Below are 18,396 nucleotides of genomic sequence, written 5' to 3'. Positions count from 1 at the left end.
TTTTTATACCCGTTACCCATAGGGTAGAAGGGTATTATAAATTTGTGTCGGCAGGAAATGTATGTATCAGGTAGAAATAAAATATATATGTATTCTTGATCAGCATCAATAGCCGAGACGATCTAGCCATGTCCGTCTGTCTGTGTATCTGTCCGTCCGTCCGTATGAAACACTGGATCTCAGAGACTATAAGAGATAGAACGATATTTTTTCGACAGTATTTGTTATGTTTTCACGCAGACCAAGTTTATTTCAAATTTCTGCGACGCCCACTTCCGCCCCCGCACCAGTGTTGCCAGATTCTCTGGAGTAAAAGTTGCTAGATTTAAGAAAAAAAGTTGCTAAAAATTGCTAAAAATTATAAATAAATTGCCAAAAAAATTGCTAAGTCTTTTAAATGTTCTTTTTCAAATAGTATGGACATTTTTAAATAATTTGAGAATAACATATTGAAATTAAAAATTAAAAAATTTAAATAAACAGGATTTCATATCTTCTTTTGTTAACATTACAAAATACTTAGAATTTCGTCCAATTCTTCTGTTTCCTTACTATCCGTGTACTTTACGTTTCCTGAAATTTTAACTAAGTACTCGTAGGGAAGTACATAATTATGGCAACATTTGTTATGCCTATGTAGTCCAATACATATATAAATATTTTTTTATACCCGCTACCCATAGGGTAGAAGGGTATTATAACTTTGTGCCGGCAGGAAATGTATGTAACAGGTAGAAGGAGGCATCTCCGACCCTATAAAGTATATATATTCTTGATCAGCGTCAACAGCCGAGACGATATAGCCATGTCCGTCTGTCCGTATGAACACCTAGATCTCAGAGACTATAAGAGATAGAGCTATAATTTTTTTTCGACAGCATTTGTTATGTTTGCACGCAGATCAAGTTTGTTTCAAATTTTTGCCACGCCCACTTCCGCCCCCGCACATCAAAAAATCGAATAAGCGTAACTTTAGAGCTAGAGCTGCGAATTTTGGTATATACAATAATAACTACAGTAATTGTGGTTTCTGAAAATTAGGTTCAGATAAAAATTGTGAAAGTTATTAAAGAAATACTTTTGCGTGGGCAAAAACGTCTACTTACTAGGGGTTTTTATTTGCTTTGGCCGACAATCTGGTATATTATTATTATTATTATCGTATATTTTGAATCTGGTATTATATCGATATAACAAATATACCATTTGGTATATGTTGATGCGAGCGCATTGTAGGTGAGTGGCACACTATCCGTTCGGCACTCGATGATTTTCGCTCACCCGCAATGCGCTCACGCGTAAGAAAGCACTCAAGATCCAGTGCGCTCAACTTCTCTCTATCCCACAACTCTCCACCGCAGAGCCGAGATTTGCAAGGGTTCGGCGCTAGATCTTCAAAATGCCGTCGGCATTTTGCCTCTCCAGTTTCAATCTACTTTTGTTGACAAGCGGTCACCCCCAATAACCCATTCTTTGTACTTTTTATAACTAACAACCCGACAAGTTCAAAATATATATATGAGTAAATATAAACGCGAGTGTTTTTATTCAATTTCGGGAAAGGGAATTCTGGAAACTATCTGCGCCACCACAACAGTATATTTTTAGAATTTTAGTATTTTTGCATATTTTGAAAATACAGCGAGCACACTCGACTGTAACTTTCTTATTTGTTATTAACTTTATTAAATGTCAAAAAACACTAAGAGCTCACTTACATGTTTCTCTTTTTTGGATCGCTTGGTTTTTATTTGAAATATGTTGGGGGCCAGTTGTTAAAATGTATCCTCCAGTGTCTCGTCAGTTCCAGGTTGCTGGGATGAGTTGGGAGATGCTATCCTCCAGTGTCTCACCAGCTTTGTGCGGCAGATGGCCGGAGAAATTATAGATTTAAGACTTTGCGCGAATCCAATATAAAATTAACAACGTAAAGAACTAAGAACTACAACTAAAGCTAAGCAATTCAGTGGAAAAGTACTGGCAGCGGTTCTTGCTACAAAACTGTCGATGCTCTCTCAGCAAAATATGTCCCAAACACGAGCGGTCAGCATTGTGACATACGATCGTTGAACTCGCGTGGGTAGCTATGTAACTTCGTCGTGCGAGCGTGCGAAGGTAGTTAGATGTTTACTAGCGAGTGACGCTTGTTAACTTACACACCTATCCTATCATGGATCAAAATGCCAATTTGAACGTCAACGAGTACAGACGTGTATTTATTTCACTTTGTGCTCCGGAAGACAACCAATTAAAAAAAAAAAAACAACCCCGATATCAATCAAACCAACCAGATGTTAACACTACTGAAGTAGAGCAGGCACTAAAAGATAAAGGTTTCAACGTAAAAACCGTTATAAATATCCGCAATAGAAACAAGCAACCGCAACCTCTCTTCAAACTGGAACTCGTCTCTGACTCCAAGGCCCTCAAGAAAAACGAAGTGCATCCCATCTACAAACTGCAGTTCTTACTGCAGCGCAAAATTACAGTCGAAGAGCCGCACAAACGTAATGGCCCGGTCCAGTGCGCAAATTGCCAAAAATACGGAGACACTAAATCATACTGCACACTCCGCTCTGTATGCGTAGCTTGCGGTGGACTGCATACATCTGCTGAATATAAAGCACAAAAGGACCCAACCACTAAAAAATGTAGTAACTGCGGAGGAAACCACACCGTAAACTACAGAGGCTGTTCAGTATGCAAGGAGTTAAAAAGTCGGATCAACCATAGAGTCTTAACAACGCTATCCCACAACGCACCATTAGTACCCTCCAAACTCACGTCTGAAGTTTTCTTTTCGTCAGCTGCCATCACTCGGTAGTTCCTACGTAACTAAAAACGAAAGCTTTGCAAGCGTTATAAAATCGAATCAGGCGAGCCCTGCTTGCAATGACCAATCACCATCTACAGTCCCTTACCCACCCGTAGAGCACAAAGAATATAAAATGGAAACGATGATACTAAGACTGCAACAAAGCATGGAAAAATTCATTGCTTTTATGCGAACAACCATGCAAAGTCTGATGACAAATCAAAATATTTTGATTCAGATGCTCCAAAACACACTATCAAAATAATCAATGGCTCCCCTACGCATTGCACTGTGGAATGCCAACGGCGTTCCACGGCATAAAATTGAGTTAGCACAATTCATGAATGACAATGAAATCGACGTAATGCTACTTGCAGAAACCCATCTTACCAACAAATACAATTTCCAAATCCGAGGGTATTTTTTCTACAGTACAAATCATCGTGATGGAAAGGCCCATGGAGGCACTGGAATACTGATTAACAAGTAAGGAATACTGATTAACGAGTGATTACTCGACTGTGAGATACCCGCTACTCATTTTAAATAAAAACAATATATTTTGAGGTATTATTCTCCAAACATACCGAAAATACTGAAAATCCTAAGAATATACCAAATGGTATATGTGATATATCGATGTAGTAATGCATTCAAAATATACCTTAGTCGGCACAATATACCAGATTGTCAGCCAAAGCAACTAAGACCCCTAGTAAGTAGGCGTTTTTGCCCATGCAAAACTATTTCTTTAATAACTTCGACAATTTTTATCTGATCGCAACTAATTTTCAGGAATCATAACTACTATTGTTATTATTGTATATACCAAAATTCGCAACTCTAGCTTTAAAATTTCGCTTGTTATTCGATTTTTTTGATTTGCGGGGGCGGAAGTGGGCGTGGCAAAAATTTGAAACGAACTTGATCTGCGTGCAAACATAACAAATGCTATCGAAAAATTATAAAAAATTATAGCTCTACCTCTTATAGTCTCTGAGATCTAGGTGTTCATACGGACAGACGGACAGACACACAGACGGACAGACGGTCATGGCTAGATCGTCTCGGCTGTTCACGCTGGTCAAGAATATATATGTAAGATGGAAAGGGCGATGAATCGGTGTGAGCAGATATCGATTGGTCGACGTAAAAGTATCGAGTAGCCGGCGTGAGTAGAAATCGGAGTCGACAGAAGGAACAAGCAGCAGTAGGAAAACAGGCGGCAGTACGAGTAGAGCAGTAGTACCAGAACAGCAGGAGTACGAGAGCAGTACGAGTACGAGCAGAACCGTGATCAGCAGAAAAGCAGAACAGCCGTGCGTGTCGTAGTGTTCAGCAGTGTTAAAATTATCAATAATCAATTAGCTTAAACTTATATTATACTTATAACTTACTATATTACAATAAAACTAAGGCAACTAGCCTTATATTTGGGGGCTCGTCAAAAAAACAACAGCAGCAGAATTAAAAGGCTCGTCCAAAAAACAACAGCAGCAGAATTAAAAGGCTCGTCCAAAAACAACAACAGAATTAACAGGCTCGTCCAAAAAACAACAACAACAGAATCGTCCAAAGCAGCAGCAGCAGAATTAGAAGGCTCGTCAAAAAAAAACAACATAGTGAATTGCAAGCGGTTGTGAAATTCTTGAAAAAAGCACCGTTAGAGCTGTATGTATGTATATGAGTGGAACAAATTCGAAAAAAACAGAGCAAAAGCAAACCAAACAGCCGTCAGTAGTGCAAGCGAGACAGCAATACTCGTTGCAATCGCGCCAGAGGATAGCAGAAGAAAAAGAAGCTGGAAAAAGCGTAAAGACGATGGAGAATAAAGCTGAGAAGAAAGAGAGCAAAACCACACATGCAGAAATGAGTATAATTACCGAAAATAATGAAATGCTGCAGCAGCTAGTACAGTTGTTAACCTTGAAAATCCGAGCTGACGAAACACAAAAAGATGAAGGAAAGCTGGTAGTGGAAAATTTTGCAAAAATTATACCCGAGTTTGATGGAAATAGTATGCAAGTGGTGGCATGGTTCCAAAACTTTGAGTTGAACGCAGACGCATACGGACTCAGTGATAAGCAGAAATATGTCCAAGCGCGCGCCAAGATGACTCGTACAGCGGCACTATTTCTGGAGTCAACTGCAGTGTTCGAATATAATACATTGCGAACAAAGTTGATTGAAGAATTTGCTAAGGGAAATGTGTCAAGCGCCGAAATTAATAGAAAATTAGCTGAGCGTGTGAAACACAAAGACGAAAGTTTTCATGATTACCTGCTGCAAATGAAATGTATTGCTGAGCGTGGAGTTATAGACATACAGTCAGTGATAAAGTACGTTGTAGATGGTTTGAATCTCAAAAGCGACTTTAAATTCACTTTGTACGGATGTTCGACATTTAAAGAATTGAGAGAAAAGTATGAGGTCTATGAAAGTAACCAAACGAATGAGAAAGAAGAGAAGCGACAAAATCAGCCAAGCAAAAACATATACAGCGCACAGCCGAAAATCGAAAAGAAGCAGCATTGTTTTAATTGTGGCGCAAACGATCACCTTCGAAAAGATTGCCAGAGTGAGGTTAAGTGTTTTCAGTGCAACGAAAACGGGCACATGTCAAGAAACTGCAAGGCTGCACCTAACATGAATGTTGTCTACGAGGAGTCGGCCACGAAAGCCACCGCACAGAAGGCACAGCGTGAGCTGGAGTCGCAGCTGGCCGAGATTCAAGAGGATCTCGAGGCAGAGAAGGTGGCGCGCAGCAAGGCCGAGAAACTGCGACGCGAACTGGCCAAGGAACTCGAAGAGGGCAAGGAGTGACTCAACAAGGATATTGAGGCGCTGGAGCGACAGGTCAAGGAGCTGATGGCGCAAAACGATCGCCTGGACAAGAGCAAAAAGAAGATCCAATCCGAGCTGGAGGATGCGACCATTGAGATGGAAGCACAGCGCACCAAGGTGCTCGAACTAGAAAAGAAGCAGAAGAACTTCGACAAGATTCTCGCCGAGGAGAAAGCCATATCAGAGCAGATCGCCCAGGAGCGCGACACCGCCGAGCGTGAGGCACGCGAAAAGGAAACTGTAGAATCAAATCAGTTAATGGAAACAATGATTGGCAATTTCAATGCGATGAAGAAAACAGCTGAGTACCCAATTCAACTCAAGATCGTGCCGGATGCCAACATTATGCTTTTTCGGCATGCACCCAGTCGAATTGCTGTTAGCGAGGCTGAAGCAGTAAAACATCAAATCAATGAGTGGCTGGATACAGGCGTAATTCGGCAGTCCACATCTAATTTTGCTAGCCGCCTAGTTGTTGTCAAAAAGATGGATGTAACGACCAAGCAGTATAAACACATTTTTGCAATTGTGGATGGCTTCACAAAATTTGTCTGGTTGTATCCAACTAAAACCACGAGCAGTGAGGAAGTTCTGCAGAAGCTGAGGAATTGGTCCGACGTTTTCGGAAATCCTTGCCGAATCATTAGCGATCGTGGATCGGCATTTACTTCAGCTGCATTTGAGTCGTATGTTAAGGAGAATGGAATCGAACACATTTGGAGCACCACTGGAGTCCCAAGAGGAAACGGCCAAGTCGAACGCGTTAATCGCTCAATTTTGGCCATAATCTCAAAGCTGTCTGCAGATAAGCCCTTCTACCCTATGGGTAGCGGGTATAAAAACCGCATTAAACACCGCTTCCTCAATGCGTTTGCAACTAGCTGTCTGCAAGCCCCATCTATCATTATACAGTTGGATTGACACAATATAACACTAGCCGCGGTATACTGTCCTCCTCGCTTTATGATATCCGAAGCCCAATTTATTGACTACTTCAACTCGCTAGGCAACTACTTTATAGCAGCGGGAGACTATAACGCTAAGCACTCGCACTGGGGATCTCGCCTCGTGTCCCCGAAAGGAAGACAGCTGCATCAAGCAATTATAAAACCTACCAACAAGCTTGACTGCGTTTCCCCTGCTTCACCTACTCCTGGCCTAGTGATACAAGAAAATTGCCAGACTTGATTGACATCGCAGTTACAAAAAACATCCCACGTAATCTGATTAGCGTCTGTTCTCTCCCGGATCTATCCTCAGACTACTCGCCTGTACTCTTTAGCTTAAACCAACAGCCAGTTAGTAATGACAACCCTGTTATGTTAATCTCTAACAGCACAAACTGGCTCAAATTCAAAAAATACATAAGTTCACACATTGAACTTACACCACGGCTAACCGACGAAGATGACATCAACAGAACCGTAAACAATCTCGAGACAGTTTTGGCTTCAGCGGCTCGTATCGCAACACCACGTAGGCAAAATATAACATATAGCACAAAGCACACGAATGCAGAAATAGAGCAGCTAGTTCTGGCAAAGCGTCGCTCCCGGCGCGAATGGCAATTATCTCGATCGCCATCTGCAAAGCAACAGTTAAAAGAAGCTTCAAGTCGACTCACCCAGGCTCTACGACAAGAAGAAGCCAGATCCCAATAGCACCTATCTCCAACCAGCTCAAAATTCCCACTTTGGAAAGCTCACTCAACACTGAGCTCACCAACAGTAACGGTTACACCAATAAGGACCCCTGCAGGTTGCTGGGCCCGAAGCGGCAAAGACCGAGCCGACACATTCGCTGCCCACCTTCAAAATGTTTTCCAGCTAAATCCAGTAACAAACCTGCCTAATATACGTTTGCAAACAGAAGTAGGCTTTCCTATTGCCGAACCAATTGTATTTCGAGTATCTGAAGTCATAAAAATTATAAAAGAGCAGCTACAACCGCGAAAGTCTCCGGGCTGCGATTTAATAACTCCGAAAATGCTTATTGAACTCCCACTATGTGCTGTTGATACTATATGCCAACTCTTCAACGCGATGGCAAGAATCGGCTGCTTCCCGAAGAGGTGGAAAAAGTCAATCATCATAATGATTCCAAAGCCAGGAAAAGACCACACACTCCTCATACAGACCAATAAGCCTACTTTCGTGTCTATCAAAACTCTTTGAGAAATGCCTTCTAGCCCGTATCATACCATACTTAAGAAGACACAATAGTATCCCAGCACATCAATTCGGTTTTCGCGAAAAACATGGAACTATCGAACAGGTGAACCGCATAACATCAGAAATTCGGAAATTTGGCTTGACGGCCTAATGCACAAAATGCGTTCTCGGGCCGACTTTATATCTACTCTACACTTCTGATATCCCTACGAGTAGACATCTGACTATGTCTACGTTTGCCGACGATACCGCGATCCTTAGCCGATCTAAATTTCCACAACAAGCTTCAGCGCAACTTGCGACCCATCTAGACGCTGTAGAGAAATGGCTCTCAGACTGGCGTATAAAAGTAAATGAGCAAAAATGTAAACACGTAACCTTTACCTTAAATAGACGAAATTGCCCCAACCTTACACTTAACAACACCGTGCTGCCTCAATCAGATGAAGTAACATATCTTGGCGTACATCTCGACAGACGGCTCACCTGGCGCACGCACATTGAAGCTAAACGAACTCACCTAAGGCTGAAGGCAACAGTCTGCATTGGCTTATAAACTCCCGCTCCCCCCTTAGTTTGGATTACAAGGTCCTACCCTGCAGTTCTGAGCGCTAGTTCGTTGCTGGTGAAATAAGCGCTTACCAGGAGCCAGTCACTACTTACAAAGTGGCGTCTAGCCATGCGTTTCTTAATTTCCGTTTTGTATGAAATGTCCGCAAATAGGGTCAATCGCCACCGCCTCGATTACCACGAACTAGTGAAATAGTGCAACATATTAGGGTCAGTAAAATAAGTGCTTACATTAGACCCCATGGAACGGCCGGTAAAATAAGTGCTTACATGGGACCCCATGGAACGGCCGGTAAAATAAGTGCTTACATGGGACCCCATTGAAGGGTCAGTAAAATAAGTGCTTACATCGGACCCCATGTAGGGTCGGCCATTATAAATTAAAAAAAAATTTACAATTACAATTACAGTTTTTATTTAATTTTAATTTTTCTTTATTTTAATAAGACGGATACTTTTATTACTTTAAGGCAACTTGAGTTTTAAAATATCGTTTTTTTGGAGCTGCAAGGCCTTTTCAACTGGTCCTCAGTTATTGAATCTGGAAATAAAGGATTAAAAGTCTTAATAGATTAAAGTGGATAATGATTTTAAATAATTATCTTTTAAAATACTCACCGATCATAACACCAAAGAAATTGTCTTCTTTTTAGGCCGCATTCCCTGTCATTATTTCTATAACGTAGATTTTCTGTCATAATTTCCACTTCCTCTTCTTTAGGCACATTGTCGCTTTCCACTGTAGAACTATGCATTATACTAACTGCTTGATATTCTTTTATTATCTGTTTATTTAATATTTTACACATTAAACATATAATGCATACATAAATTATTTTTTAAGTAACTCACCTAATAATTGATCGCGGATCCGCTTTGCACTTCTCAACTCAAATGCTTGCAATAATTTCATCATCTAGGAAACACAGCTGCGTTTGAGTAAAAGAGTAACACAAAATAAAACAAAGACGCGTAAACAAACAGCGATGTAAAGCATAATCGAAGTTTCTCTTTAAACTTGTGTATACTTTTCCACAAAATAACAAAACAAAAGCGATGCTTGCCGTTATTTTGTACTTATGCTTTAATGCGCATATATTTATTAACTAGGTGGTTCGACGTTCGATTACTATAGGGTTAATCTAGTAAGTACCCAGGTAGTGATCGACGAGGTAAGCACTTATCAGGGCCAATCGCAAATTCGAGTCGACTAGGTGGTTCGACGTTCGATTACTATAGGTCACTTTAGTAAGTACCCATGTAGTGATCGGCGAGGTAAGCACTTACCCAGGGCAATCGACACCTCCAGAACTGCAGGGGTACTCTACAACTCCGTTTTGAAACCAATCTGGACTTATGGCTCTCAGTTGTGGGGAGCGCTAGCAACAGCAACGTAGAGATCGTACAGAGAGCTCAAGCAAAGATCCTGAGAACTATCACCGGGGCACCGTGGTACGTTCGGAGTGAAAACATTCAGAGAGACTTGAATATACTTCCCGTCCGAGATGAAATAGCACAACACATGGAAAATTACTACATCAAGCTGTCGAACCATCCAAATCACCTCACTAGAGCACTAACATTAGTATGCAGCCGTTTCCGCCTTCGTCGTAACGACCGTCCCATACAGCGACAAATATTAGGACCGCCTACCATAAATACGGTTTAAGAAACTGTTAGAATACTGTAGTATTTTTAAGATTTAAACACATTTTGTTAGTCTCGTAAGAGAAGATTCAAAATATAAAACAAACAGTAAAAAAACAAAGGAAAGTAATGCAATGTGTTTGGAAACTCGACGCTGTCACAGCATTGCATTAACATACGCTGTCTGCTGCTCCCGACAGATATATTATTCTTCTTTTTGTTGTAATAAATTTATAATATTATGTTTAAATACATTGCTTTGAATCAATTCTCTAAATTAACATTTTTAAATTTTTTTTTTTATTTTTGTGAGCGAACAGTGTAGAAATGACAGGAACATGTATTGAGTACATTCTCCACATCATTATGAGCCCAACAGCAGGATGTGAAATGTAGTTCATGGACATTAGAATCCTATTATTAAAATATTTTAATGATTCTGTTAGATATTCCATGTGTTCAGGAAAAATTGTATCCTTAAATATTTCCATAAAATTATTTATTCCGGTTATAAGTTGTTTTATTGCAATATGAGTTGTGGAGTTGGTTTTGTTATCAGACAAGAACATTTTAAAATTTCTTTCGTTTCGTAGATGTCTACTTGTAATGATTTCCAAAAGGTGAATGAAAAAATATTTTGAGAAATCATTAAACGATAAGTTGAACTAATCCAGTCAGTCGGGTATATTCCACTAGACGATCGTTAATGAGAAGAAAATATACCTTTGCATTCAACTCACTTGGTATAATAAAATTTTAACATTAATTGGTCCTGATTTGACTGACTCCTTTTGATATGAGAGATCAACAAAAACAATAGGAGCATTTGACTTGAAGTTTAGTAGTGATAAAAGTTCACGAGGTTCCCGATTGCAGTAACTTTCTTGGAATCTCATGTACATATTATACAAGACAGCAAACCAATATTCATCGAATTTTACATTTAAATCTTCATATGGATAGATTTCAGAATTTAAATACACCTTTGCATTTTTCCAATTTTCTTGTAATTAGATTTCCATTTAATGTAATAGAAATGACTGCAAGCCCAAAATAGGTTGCAGTAAAATACCTAGGTGTGGTCCTAGATAGCAAACGGACATGGAAGCTCAACTTGCTAGAAAGGGTGAAGAAGGCCACTGGAGCCTTGTACATGGCGAAAAAGATGCTTAGCTGCACTTGGGGCCTGTCTCCTAATCTTATGTGGTGGATATACATCTCAGTTATTCGCTCTCACCTATGGTATTCTAGTGTAGTGCCAGGCCACGGAAAAAAGGACGTACCTATCCATCATGGAAAGGACACAGCGTCAAGCGCTACTGTGTATCACAGGCGCTATCAGATCGACGCCAACTAAAGCCCTCGAGGTAATAGCTGGCGTTGAACCGTTGAACCTATACGCGCAATCCATAGCCGCAAAATAGTCCCTTAGGATTGCTGCAACAGGCAATCTGAGTCTACTAGGCTACGGTCACAGCGCCATTGGTAGGGAGACAAGCACAGACTTGGACTGTACTATCCCCCTTACCAGTACTGACCACATAAACACGATATTCCTGGAACTGGACTGCTGGCGGAAAGAGTTATGCATTCCCGAAGCCCTCAACTTCTTCACCGACGGGGCGAAGATGGATGAAGGAGTCGGTGCGGCCGTATACTGCCCAGACCCGGTCTCCAAACACTCCTATAAACTCCCTGACCATTGCAGCATCTTCCAGGCGGAAGTTTTTGCCATTGGCAAGGCTGCAGAATTGGCTCGGGGTTTACAACACAATCACAACTCAATTAATATTTTTGTTGACAGCCAGGCTGCAATAAGATCAATGCACTCTGATGTGGTCAAGTCCAAAATTATCCTGGATAGCAGAAGAGCTATAGAGTCGCTGAACGCATCTGCGGTCGTGCGTATATATTGGATCCTAAGCCACCAGGGCATCGATGGCAAAAAGATCGCAGACACTCTCGCCAAAGAGGACGTGGGGCTCGATGTCGGTAACATGTGCAATGTTCCGATATCCCTGCGAACTCTAGGCAGGGAAAGTGAAGTGCGCTCTAGACTTCAGTGGGACGCGAGCTGGCGCAATGCCAACTCGTGCAAAACTGAATGGCTGATGTGTGCTTCAATAAACAACAACCTAACCAAATTCGTCATGCAGCTTTCAAAGAAAGACTGTAGGCTAATGCTAGGCATTTTAACTGGTCACTGTCTGTCGGCTGTCCATCTTCTCTGTAGATGCCCAGCGTTATCCCGACTCCCGCTTAAATACCTCAATTCGCCGTGCCACAACGATCTTCGTGACGTTTCACGGCTACCACCTAGGATGCTGCTGGCTTTTGTCAAAAATGCATCCATACTGTGCGACTTCTAAGACGAAGATACGCTCCACTGGTACAGCTACGGACCTCCACTTGTCTATGCTTTGTCCCGTACAGGGGCAGCCGGTCCTACCTATACCTATACCTAATGTCTGCAAGCCGTGGACGTTCTCTATTTTCAGCTAGCATAACTTTCCATACATGATGAGTCCCTGTACCATCGAGCTGCGAAATTAAAGTAGAAGTTTAGAACCACTTGTGACTACATTTTGAACTTTTGAACATTTAATTTTAGTAGTGTCGCTTGAAAGGGTACTTTCCAACTAATGCTCTGTATATCAATTTTATTTGTATCACCTCCGACTGTTTTTATGAACATATCGTCCGTATTGTTAGCTAGCAAGAGAATGAGTTCATGTTTACAAGTTAATATAACTTTTTTATGATCTTCAGCGAATCCCATTAGCATTTTCAGTAGTATAGAAAAGCTGAAATGTCCTCCGGAAGTCATAGCCTCTCCTCCACTCCGCCCGGCATTACGATGAAGTAGAGCCTCCTGTTGACTCCTACCGGTAAATTGTATCATATCCAGTTCGCATTCGATCAATTCATATCTTATTTCATCCAAAAATTAGGCCACGCAATTATTTTTAAGCAAGCCGGTAACATCATTTGCGTTAGTTGTAACCGTATTTTGGTTAGTTATTTTATTAAGTGTCCCTTCAAAGTGGAGAAAACTCTCAGACAGAAAAAAAATTTCATTCATTTGGAATGACGTTATTTGTTAATGATAGTGCAGGTTGTGGATATGATGCTCCTTGAGATGATAATGATGATTTTTTTCACGGCAGTTTTACATTTAATAATGGGAGTTGTGAGGTGATGTGCCGGCTTTTTATTATAAATCATCATTCTGAATTGTTATAGATTCCCCTCGAAAATTGATTAATTCTCCCTCCTGATCAGTTATCCGTATTTTGGGCGTGCTTATTTCTCTAGTGTTGATAGGTAAATAAATCAAATTTCATGGTGTAATGCCCATTTTATATTCTGGACATTGATTCCAAATTCATGAAGCACGTGATTTGGTCTATTACCCACATACATTTCATTATTGTACGGTTTTAGAATATGTTTATCAAATCCAAATAGCTTTCCAATACTTCGTTCGCGATTAAAAAATACTGTTTATTTTCTATTGGTAACTTGATCTTTCAGTGTATTGTTGTTCAATTTTTAACGAATCATAGGAACATCAATAATATATGTTGCAATATCTTCCGAGTTCATTTGATCCAACAGGTTTTTCTTCAACTTTATTTCCAATATGAAATAGATTGCTCCCTCTATCAACGTTTGGTATAGAATTGTATGTGTGAAAGTTAATGAGAGCACACTCATAATTTCGATTTAATTCAATTTGTGGGAGAACATTTTCTGTTATAACTGAGCACTTGAGAAGCATTACTTAAAGTACCAACGATGAAAGCAGCAGGTAGAAAGTCAACCACCCAATCGAAGAAAATATTCTTACATAATGAATACCTTACAAAACACCAGTGGAAGAGGAAAGTGAGAAGTATAAAATTAGCCAGCCACTCGAAGGAAAATATCATTCAGTCATCAGTACACACCAACACCAGCAGAAACAGAAACAGTTACATCACCACCAAGAATACCCAATCGCACCGACGACCAACACCGAGCAGTAGTAGTAGTAGCACCAGGTTTGTATTTGGATAACTCCAACACTACAAATCCTAAATAAATTGGTTTCTCACAAACGTTGCGTAACCTCTTTATTTGAAGTGCATACATAGTTTCTCTGAACTTTGATGCACTATGAAAATTCGATTTTGATATTAAATCTCCTGCATTCCTATTTTCAATTGGAAAGTCCCACTCCGTTATTATACGCACATCCACCCTCTTTTCGCTGTTTTCCATGGTTTTACCATACACAAAATTATTCAATAATTTGAAAAAATCTTTTTTTCAACATTATTTTTGGCTTTCTGACGAAATTGAAGAATGTGAATTTTTTTTAATTTTAAGCCATGTCTCATACTCTGTTTTAATGAATTGTAGTATATGATATTATTCTCTTATCGGCTATCAACTTAGAAGTTTTTGAAGTGGTTGATGGCAGCTTGTTAGCTGGACAGAATGGCAGATCATTGTGATCGTCGTGGAGTGAGTATGTATATTCCAGATCAACCTCTAGAATATTTCCGTACTTACTATTTTCTGGAATATTTTCGAGAGTAAATCATTTAACCTGATTCGGGTCTAGCCATATGAACGCACTACATACATGCATTAAATATTCTGATTCCTTAGTAGGATCAAAATCTTTTATATATGTGTGGTTTGTATATTTATGACTGCATTGTACCAACCCACCCTGAATTCCACACTGAATATGTCTAATCAAATCAATGTCACTGAGTATCTGGAGGTGGATCTCTGTAGTTTTCAGCATAGCATCCCATGACAATCCTGGACTTGTGTAATAATAAGAGGGTTCAAGATTATAAGTCGATGAACTTACTTAAAATTTTGAAAAAGTGCCAGCGACATCACCTCCTGTCATTGAAACGAACTTATCTAAGCCTGAGTCAAATGCACACTTTATGTAGTGCAAATGCCTCTGAAACATGCTTATAAATAATTTTTGTGTTTTCACTTACAACTAAGGTTACTGGTTTCAATATGCATTCAAAGTCTGCACACACGTCGAAAGGAACCTCCAGCTGGCGGTTATGTTTTTTAAAGAAAATCATCTCATCTTTCTTAGGTTCCTCTGCAACCACCCGACTGCATCTGTTTAATTCGCTATTTACCCAATTGTCATGCAAGTAGACTGTAATTAAAAATGTTAATAATTAATGTAATACTTTCTAGTTTATAGAATGAATGTACTTACGACGACATACGCGCAGATAGTCCGTCGATATATAGTAAATGAATGTGGATACTCTTTTCCACTCCATCGGAGTAAAGCGGTACAATTACTTTATCGATTTTAAGATGATGTGAGGGTTTTCCGGATTTCCATCGGAAATGTTAATTCTCCAAAGTCAACCTTGGTTGTTGTAGATAATGTGTTGTCAACATAAAAGCTATTGAAATGGTATGATCTATTAATTAGTTTGAGGGCCAATATAATTGCCGCTTAAAACAAAACACATCATTACAACCGCCATTCTATTTTTTAATTTAAGAGGAAGGTCAAAATGCTTAGAGCATTTCATCGGATCACATTTATAAACATAGAGCTCCCACACATTACATTTTTATGTGATTCGAAAAGGTTGAGGTAGTTGGATCCAATCGTAGCTAGACACTTTGTGCTCTGGTACGATTTTACTTTTAGTTGAGTATCATGCTGGTTTACTAGCTATACTCAGCAAACAACTTAAAGTTGCATTTTGATGAGAGGTGAGAAATCATAACCCTTTCCAAATGAGGAATCAGTGCTAAGCCAGCCATCATTTAGGAATTCACCAGTGTAATAGGCCGCTTGTCGTATTTGAAATTGACTAAGCCTAAAAGTATGCAACATTTTTTTTCTTCTTTTTCTGCACACCTACATATTTCTATCTATTATTTATTATATTATTTATTATTATGTGTCTTGTCATATTTAATTTGTATTATTTAATTTGTTTAGTTGTATAAATTTATTTGTAGTCTGAGAAAATGGTACTCAATGTCTTGTCATGTTTTGTCTGAGAAGCGGAGCTTTATTTACAAATGAGACTGAAAGCTCCCAAAATAGCGCCATCTATTGGTGGACCACGATACATGCAAGCATGAATTGCTTGATGAGCTGATCGTGTTAAGTCCAGATCAAAATAGACAAGCGATTACCTTTTTGAGTAGGATTAATTGTCAAATTTTCGAAAAAAAAGGTCTTTGTTGTTGGTTTTGGCTGGAAGAAAAATGGTTAGCAGGTTATGTGCAGAACCTAAGTAAAAAAATAGTGGAGAAGTGCATGTGCTTTAACAACAATAAAAGAAAAGGGAAAAGTACATCAGTGAAGTGGTTGGTGTAGTCAGATGCTTAAAACGTACTTGTGAGTATACAAAGATACTTCATTGTATAATTGTTATACTGAGTCGTTAATCTGGTCATTTTCTTTCTTTACAAAAGTGCACCTTGCCGTCCACTTGTAGCTGTTTGTCCACTAGAGGAATTTGCCAACTGGCGTAAATAAACCAAGTGCCGTTTTCCAGATTAGGGTAAATATTTGTTATACGTATATTTAGTTTTTTTGTTGTTCTAAGTTTAGTTTTGTCTATTTATTTTTAGATTCGGCACTCCGTCATAAATTATAATAACTCAATCCTAATTTATATAATAACCCAGTTATAAGTTACATAAAACTCAAACATAAATTATAATAACCCAGTCCTAATTTATATAAAACCTAGTGGGTAAATTATAAAACCCAGTGGTAGAGTTTTGAATTAATTTAAAATGAAAATTCAACATACTCCACTGCTTGATTAACGGCCAACCACCCAAAGCTCCACGTCGCAGCTGTGCTGGCCAGATCAGCTGTCTGTATAAAACAAACAGATGAGCTGTTGTTAGCTGCAGACGCATATTGAGCATCAGGAGAATTGCGGGCGGTGTTTCTGCTGACGAAAACACTTGCGTCCGACAGCCTTACGATCTCTATTGATTGTTTGCTCCACACTGGTGGTGGCTTCGAGGCCGAGTATCGGCGTCACCCAGGAGGAAGGCGAACAGCTGGATAGCAGCTTATGTTTTTTGTTTGTTGATTATTGTTAGTTTAAATTGTTTAGTTAAAATGTGCATTTTAAGTGAATGTTTATAATTGTTGTAAGTGTATTATGATGTGGCGAGAAAATTGAAACAACAACTTTTCTTGGGCACTCATAATGCAAGTACCACGGTATTGCTGTATAAAGTAACAACTGCAATCGTTTAAGAATGCATATAAGGCACCATATATAGGCAAAATATCTTTTAAAAATTGTATTTAGTTGTAAAATTTCTTGTTCTGTATTGCCTGCAAAGAATTGCACTAGCACCTCATAGCAGCCAGCTTTTACGCATGCGCAAAAGCTTTATTGTTGTGTTTATCCACAGCTTCACCACAGACAGTCACTAACACAAGGAAAGATCTTTCTGCGTGGGAGTCGCCGAATGTATGTAAGTCTGTTTCACTCCTACTTTTCTTTTGGTGCATCTCACCATAGCGCTGTTACAGCTGCTACTGCAGTCCCAGCGGTCAATGACCTTGAAGGGCTGGCCATATACATGCCTGCATTGAGTGACAGCCATCAGCTGATCCTCATACAATTTCTTGTGCAGAGCTTTTCTGTTTAAAAGATAGATTATGTTTGCTTATATTTATTGTGCTTTTCATCATTCAAAATGATTCAAAATTTCAAATTTCAAAATTCTTAAAGTATTAGTAATTTTCAAACCCAAAAATAATTAGTTATATTATATTTATGCTAGATCATATTTTATATTTATAAGTTAATTATTTTTAGTTTTCTTTATTTATTCTTTTTCTTTTTGCCTTATTTAATTAATTTCCGCCTCATAAACACTTACTATGTTAGTCCGTTAATCTATTAATTTATTTATTTTTCTTGTCATTTTTTTTTTCTTGTCAATTCATAATGTTGTTAATATTCAAAGTATTTTTGTTATCTGTTAATAAATTAAGTATGTCCGCTTAATTGTTTACTTTTTTTTATTTGGAACCATGCATAACCAAGCAGGAGTAGGTTAGCCGAACCACTTCTTTTAGGGATCCTGCCAACTTTAAGTTTTTGGCATTTGAATGCAGGATCATGGTAGGGTGGGCGTCTGCACACAATAACAGCTGTGTTGCGTTAGAGAGTGGCTCCGTCTTCTTTGTTAACATACCTTCCTCTCCTTCCCTGTCTCTTCCCTTTCACTATTGTTTAATGTAACCTTCCCATTACTCTCCTTCTTCTCTGTCTTCCCTTATGTACGCGAATTTTAAATATATTATTGTTATAAGTG

General features: G+C 39.1%; 2 long non-coding RNA genes across 3 annotated transcripts; one reads left to right on the top strand and one right to left on the bottom strand.

Annotated features, from left to right (window-relative positions):
* Nucleotides 1-9,066: 9,066 nt before the first annotated feature.
* On the bottom strand, nucleotides 9,067-9,724 carry LOC133836333 (uncharacterized). Of its 2 annotated transcripts, none has more exons than XR_009893705.1 (3): nucleotides 9,688-9,724; nucleotides 9,253-9,316; nucleotides 9,067-9,185 (listed from the first exon to the last, which is right to left on the bottom strand). It is a non-coding gene; the product is annotated as an uncharacterized LOC133836333 (long non-coding RNA). The 2 variants fall into 2 exon arrangements; XR_009893704.1 differs by having other exon boundaries at nucleotides 9,253-9,329; nucleotides 9,688-9,717.
* A 6,428-nt stretch (nucleotides 9,725-16,152) lies between these two features.
* Nucleotides 16,153-16,771, top strand: LOC133838826 (uncharacterized). Its single transcript, XR_009894002.1, has 3 exons — nucleotides 16,153-16,441; nucleotides 16,519-16,607; nucleotides 16,678-16,771. It is a non-coding gene; the product is annotated as an uncharacterized LOC133838826 (long non-coding RNA).
* Nucleotides 16,772-18,396: the final 1,625 nt, after the last annotated feature.

The sequence above is a fragment of the Drosophila sulfurigaster genome, chromosome 2R (assembly GCF_023558435.1).
Source record: "Drosophila sulfurigaster albostrigata strain 15112-1811.04 chromosome 2R, ASM2355843v2, whole genome shotgun sequence".
Classification (NCBI taxonomy): domain Eukaryota; kingdom Metazoa; phylum Arthropoda; class Insecta; order Diptera; family Drosophilidae; genus Drosophila; species Drosophila sulfurigaster.
Note: the sequence above shows the minus strand (reverse complement) of the source record. Positions and strands in the feature narration are given on the sequence as shown.